Genomic DNA, 7,196 nt, shown 5'->3' on the forward strand with positions numbered 1-7,196 from the left:
CAAGGGCCATATGCTGCAATGTTCGTTGAGCGGCCTTTCAGGAGACACTGTTGGTGGCCCGCTGGTTCGTCTAGCTGCTCAGTGACTCAACTGTTGCAAGTCTGTTCACTAGGAGGCATTTCTACAGCTGTCATTCAACTGTGTCATCTGTGCCCTGTGGTGTACCACAGCAGCCTGTGCGCCGGGTTTGGATGGCGCCATTTTGCCATGCACGGTATACTTTAACCACAGTGGCAAGCGAACATTTTACAGAGTTAGCCATTTAGGTAATGCTTTCACTCTTGGTCCGAAAGCCAATGATCATACTCTTTTGGATGTCAAGTAAATCGCTTCGTTCCCCCCTTACAACGATCGCATTGTTATCCGCGTCCTGCCCCGCCCCGCTTTATATGCATTCCACTGCTAGTGCTACCACCTGCTACCTGTGAGTGGTTACTGCACCTTGACGTCGAACATAGGCGGTGGTTACATTAATGTGACTGGTTTTTATATATGAAATTTACCAACTGTCCCGTCTCTTCCTTCATGGTAAGTGTTAGATATTGGCGGAACTATTTACAGAGATACGTAGGATGGCGTACAAAACTATCTTATTTCTCTGCAGTGTCGATGCAGGTGCACCCTGAGTCGTTGTACAACGGACTCTGTGCCATTACTCCGTAAGAAGCAGTTCCATTACCTTAATGGAAGAGAAATGCAGGCAGGCACTGCGTCTTCAGGCCACAATTGGCTCATAGGGACCATCCGACCGCCGTGTCATCCTCAGATGAGGATGCAGATAGGAGGGGCGTGTAGTCAGCACACCGCTCTCCCGGTCGTTATGATGGTTTTCTGTGACCGGAGCCGCTACTATTCGGTAGAGTAGCTCCTCAGTTTGGCATCACGAGGCTGAGTGCACCACGAAAAATGGCAACAGTACATGGCGGCCCGATGGTCACCCATCAAAGTGCCGGCCACGCCCGACAGCGCTTAACTTCGGTGATTTGACGGGAACCGGTGTATCCACTGCGGTAAGGCCGTTGCCAATGGAAGAGAAAGACTGTTAGTAAATTGTTTATCTTGCAGAGACCGCCACGCGGGATTAGCAGAGCGGTCTACGGCGCTGCAGTCACGGACTCTGTGGCTGGTCCCAACGGAGGTTCGAGTCCTCCATCGGGCATGGGTGTGTGCGTTTGTCCTTAGGATAATTTAGGTTAAATGATGTGTAAGCTTAGGGACTGATGACCTCAGCAGTTAAGTCCCACAAGATTTCACACACATTTGAACTTTTTTTTTTTTTTTTTTTTTTTTTTTTTTTTTTTTTTTTTTTTTTTTTTTTTTTTTTCAGAGACTTAAACGTCTAAATGAAATATAAATGTGGGTAATATGGGCACCGAGTGAGAAGTATAATTTAATTGTCAGTCTCTGCGAATGGGAGCATGCCCACTTGCAAAGCGGACAAAATGGTTCAAATGGCTCTGAGCACTATGGGACTTAACAGCTGAGGTCATCAGTTCCCTAGAACTTACATCTACTTAAACCTAACTAACCTAAGGACATCACACACATCCATGCCCGAGGCAGGATTCGAACCTGCGACCGTAGCAGTCGCGCGGTTCCGGACCGAAGAGCCTAGAACCGCTCAGCCACCGCGGCCGGCGCAAAGCGGGAATCCCGCCTACAAAATCTGAATGAACGTGTCACTTACAATAGTTGTATATATCTCAGCAGTCACACTCCCGTTGAACACATTCGACATTGGCCTCATTCACCTGAGTGGGGCTACTGGATTGCTGTTGTTTTAACAAACATTTTTCGCAAATCATGTGTTTGTAACTGCGAACACAATAATACGGCTGTTTAGAATAGATAAATCAGTTTTCATCGTTTCAAATGGAACAGTTCCATTTGAAACGATGAAACCTGTTTTATCTATCCTGAAAAGCCGCATTATGAACTATTATAGTTAGCAGTTACACAAAATGTCTTACTGAATCATGTTTTTACTCTGAAAAAAAAACTCTGAACACACCGCTTTTACACATAATTTGTACGAGTGTGATATGTTTAGAAACGCTCACGCATTCGCAGGGCTACACTTTGCACATAATCAACGAGGTTTTTTATTTCGGCGCGTTTTTCCCTTCTGGCTGTTATTGAGATCGGAACATACTTCACGGAAACGTGTTCCCTCAGGACGTGGTATCTTCTTGGCAAAATGTCGCCCACCAAGTCTGTTCAGTACAAGAACTGGAGAAAGAGTCGGGGGCCGTCCTGCTGGCTAATTGCCGCCGCCCGTGTTCTACCTGGGTTCGTCCACGGGCCAGACTCGAACTCGGCAACTTTTAACGACCGCAATAAGGGCATTCTGAAAGAGTGAGGTAATCCCACGCTCGATCTAGGCTACTCCGATGGCAGGTAGCAGGATGGCCCGACCCCAGGAATGAGTCAGAGGGGGTGCTGTTCCTGCCCTCACCGAGATCGTCAGTCCTGTGAACGACAGCGACTCGCTGACGTCACAGAGTGTTCCGCTGCGTAGCTCAAGTTAGTCACCAAGGGAAAAATATGGCCGAAAGGCACGTTTTGAAACGTATTTTTAGTGATTGTAGTAATATACGTTTAACCTGCAGTGGTTATAAATTGAAACCTTACAGGAGAACTAAGAAACGTGGATGGCGATGCTGTGGTAAACACTCGTGGTGATCTGCTACATTTTTTGCAGTAGACAGCGTAAACTTATTTTCGCGTTTGCAAGGCACTCACGAGCACACACCAATTCCAGAGCACTTGTTATACAGGAAAATGTATTTAATATTGTTTAAACAAAAAGCGAAGCTTTGGCTGGAAAACCTTAGAAACGTAAACGCAGGCACACAGATCACAAGCCAACACATTAGCGAAGAAGGATGTAAGGTACATTAGCAAAAAATTTTACGCATACACGTTTGAAGAGTATGCCGAAACTGCCAAAATCCGCGGCGATAATTCATGTTGTCTTATCGCAAATGGAGGTGACAATTACGAAAGCCGGCCGCGGTGGTCTAGCGGTTCTAGGCGCTCAGTCCGGAGCCGCGCGACTGCTACGGTCGCAGGTTCGAATCCTGCCTGGGGCATGGATGTGTGTGATGTCCTTAGGTTAGTTAGGTTTAAGTAGTTCTAAGTTCTAGGGGACTGATGACCATAGATGTTAAGTCCCATAGTGCTCAGAGCCATTTTTTTGAATTACGAAAGGCGAAGTCTTCGTCGTTAATAATGGTACGGAAAATGGTCATCTTGTTTTTTCTACCAACTTCAATCTATAATACCTATGTCAGGAGGAAACTACATGTACATTGATGCCGGTACTTTTCAGTCTGCAGCGCAACACTTTCTCCGGTTATTCAAGATCCACAGTTACTAATGAGGTTCTTACATATTATTAGTGTTCAGCCTTATGACAGATAAGAAGGAAACATATTCGAAATTTTACAGCGTGTTCGAGATTAATGTAGAGAGAAGCAATTGTCTTTTAATCCAAAAGACGGCGGTAACTGATTTCGAACAGTCCATCGAGGAGAGTATGAATATTGCCTTCCAATCGGTCAAGTTTACTGGTTGTCCCGTTCACTTGGCTCAAGCTTGGTAAGTACAGCTGTATTTGTTATTTTAAGAAAACCGTATTACTACTGAACGATAAACGGCCATAATTATTATATAATATTTTTTGTATTTTTAAACACAGTAGAAAACAGTCATTCCTAAAGTTACTTATACATTATTCATGCTGCCAAGGGTTGAATACATAGCTCAAGTCACTCACCTTAAAAAAACTTTTGCCTTTTAAGTTTTCGCACACATTAATTTTTATCCATATTTCAGGTGGCGAAAAAGACAAACATTTGGTTCGGCTTCGACGTACAAAGACCAGAACAGTGAAAGAGGCCAGTGGCTGGATTACATCTTTGGGCTTAGTTACTCAAATCCCCAAGATGTTCCTAATGGTTTTGCCGACCTGGTCATCATAGAGCCACAAGACCAAAAACTCATCAAATTTGCCGATTATATAACTGAAAATTATATTCATTACGAATAAAACGTGAAATTCCTCCTCGTGTTTGGGCTGCAGATTGCGTTTCCTTACGGAGAACGTAAATTTCTATTTGTGAGACATCAAAAAGTGTTCTGCAACATGTTCACGGCAAACAATTGGGTCGGATTTGTTTCCCATCGAAAAGTTATGGAGAACGAATCACGCTCATGAAAGCTTTGATTCCCTTTTCAATGCTTCGAGTAAATCTCCTCACCCAACCATCTTCAGGTTTGTGAAAAGTTTGAAGCATAAACAAGCTGATGGCTACATAAGAATTAACTCTGAAAAAATGGCCACATCATCAAAATGGTTCAAATGGCTCTGAGTACTATGGGACTCAACTGCTGAGGTCATTAGTCCCCTAGAACTTAGAACTAGTTAAACCTAACCAACCTAAGGACATCACAAACACCCATACCCGAGGCAGGATTCGAACCTGCGACCGTAGCGGTCTTGCGGTTCCAGACTGCAGCGCCTTTAACCGCACGGCCACATCGGCGGCAGGCCACATCATCAAAACGGCCTCAAAAATGAGGAAAAGCTAAGCTTTCCTACAACAGAAATTAAATTTACTCAGAAATGGTGAAACAGACAAAACAGAATTTGTAAAGTGCTTTGCACACAACCCGTCCGAGAACAGAATGTAAGATGAAAGAAATTCAGTTGTTTTCGGGATATATTTTTGTGTGCGAAATTTTTAATAAAAGTTTGTGTTTCTGTATGATTCGTTTTCTTTTTTTTTTTTTTTTTTTTCATTTTTTTTTTTTTTTTTTTTTTTTTCATTCTTCCAGTATTTACAATATTCTTTCAGAGCGTTGTCAATAGTGGCGGAGCCCGTACATTTGCTCCGTTCCAAAAAATGGTTCAAATGGCTCTGAGCACTATGGGACTTAACATCTGAGGTCATCGGTCATCTAGGACTTAGAACTACTTAAACCTAACTAACCTAAGAACATCACATACATCCATGCCCGAGGCAGGATTCGAACCTGCGACTGTAGCGGTCGGGCGGTTCCAGACTAAAGCGGCTCGAATCGCTCGGCCACTGCGGCCGGCTGCTCCGTTCAGATTTCGAACAGATTTCCAAGTTTGTCCAGTCGGTCTGCCACGAACTAGCAGAAGTTGCCGAGTTGGTGCGTGGCCACTCAGGTAGAGTTTTTCGAGATGGGGCGAGCCGAGTCTACGGTATGTTACAGAACCTCCAACAAAATTCACTGTAGGATGAAAATAGCTTAGACTACGCGTATCCTCAAATGTTTTCTACACTGAAGCGTCAAAGAAACTGGTGTAGGCATGCGTATTCAAATACAGAGATACGTAAACAGGCAGAATACGGTGCTGTGGTCGGCAACGTCTATATAAGACAACAACCGTCTTGCTCAGTTGTTAAATCAGTTACTGCTGTTACAGTGGCAAGTTATCAAAATTTAAGTGAGATTGAACGTGGTGCTATAGTTGGCGCACGAGCGATGGGACACAGCGTCTCCGAGGTAGCGTTAAAGTGGGATTTTCCCGTACGACCATTTCACAAGTGTGCTGTGAATATCAGGAATCGAATTTCCGACATCGCTGCGGCCGGAAAAAGATCCTGCAAGAACGGGACCAATGACGACTAAAGAGAATCACTCAACGTAGCAGAAGTGCGGCCCTTCCGCAAATTGCTGCAGATTTCAGTCCCGGGCCATTAACCAGTGTAGCCTGCGAACCATTTGACGAAACCTCATCCATATGGGCATTCGGAGCCGAAGGCTCTGTAATGGTGGGGGGCTTGTGCAGTTGAAGTGATATGCCACCCCTGATACGTATAGATAAGACGGATTTGGGCAATTCCAGTAGGGCAATGCGACACCCCACACGTCCAGAATTGCTACAGAGTGGCTCCGGGAACACTCTTCTGAGTTTAAACTCTTCCGCTAGCCACTAAACTCATCAGACACGAATATTTTTGAGCGTATGTGGAATTCCTTGCAACTTGCTGTTCAGAAGAGGTCTCCACCCCCCTCGTATTCTTACGGATTTATGGACAGCTCTGCAGGATGCGTGGTGTCAGTTCCCTCCAGCACTACGTTAGACATTAATTGAGTCCACCACGTCGTTTTGCGGCACTTCTGCGTGCTCGCGGGGACCCTACATGTTATTAGGTAGGTGTACCAGTTTCTTTGTCTCTTCGGTGTATATGCATGTGTCATGTGGTAGAGAAAAATTTAATAAGTACATTACATACACCGCCGGAGAGAAATTGCCTCACCCTCAAGACTGCTAAGTGGTACCAGGGAATAGTATGTGCATACTAGTAATGGTAGTGATTCATTTGGTACGGTCATCGGCAATCAGATGGCAACCTCTGTTTTCACTCTTCATCAGCAACTGTTCCGAGTTTAGAGCTGACCAGTGTTTTTCAACATTCGTTCTAGGGTACAACCAAGCCCCACTGACGAGGACATACTTCTGTTAAACAGCTTCAACCATTTGAACGGTGTCGCATTTTAGACCTGTGGGAAGCTGGACATGAGTATCGACGGACTGCTTCTCATATTGGACACAATGTATCGGTGCTCTGCCGCTGCTTTCATCAGTGGTCCGACGAACATTTTCTCACCTGTAACCCAGCTTCTGGCCCCCATATAATACACATGCACGTCAAGATCGACACATGCTAGTGGCGGTGCATGACCGAATATTATCCACAGATGAAATCCGTGCACATGTTTCACTTATTGTCATCACGGACCATTGGGAACCTTCTGCTTCTAGCAGGATTAAGATCACGTATGCCTCTGACCACCCTATTACTGACACGGCGACACCACCAATCATGGCTACTCTAGTGTCATGAAAAAGTTCACTGGACATTGGAATAGCGTTCCGATTTCTTCAGTGATGAGAGTAGGCTCTGTCTGTATGCGTATGATAGACATAGACCTATTCTAGTGCATTCTTCACGGCACACACATCCCCTCCCAGCCTTCATGGAGATGGCCACCCTCGGTTGCAACTCACAGTCACGTATGGCGTCTCTGCAGGGTAAAGCAGCCACTGCCTGCTGCATTGCACAACCTGTATCCCCGTCCTACTGCCATTCCTTCGACGTGAAGGTGATGGGCCTTTTCAGCAGGACTATGCACGTCCACGTATAGCTGCTGCGGCG

At 45.2% G+C, this 7,196-nt stretch overlaps 1 pseudogene; it reads right to left on the reverse strand.

Moving 5' to 3' along the window:
* Nucleotides 1-907: 907 nt before the first annotated feature.
* LOC124552399 lies at nt 908-1,024 on the reverse strand (annotated as a pseudogene).
* Nucleotides 1,025-7,196: the final 6,172 nt, after the last annotated feature.

This window comes from Schistocerca americana, chromosome 1 (genome assembly GCF_021461395.2).
Source record: "Schistocerca americana isolate TAMUIC-IGC-003095 chromosome 1, iqSchAmer2.1, whole genome shotgun sequence".
NCBI classification, from domain to species: domain Eukaryota; kingdom Metazoa; phylum Arthropoda; class Insecta; order Orthoptera; family Acrididae; genus Schistocerca; species Schistocerca americana.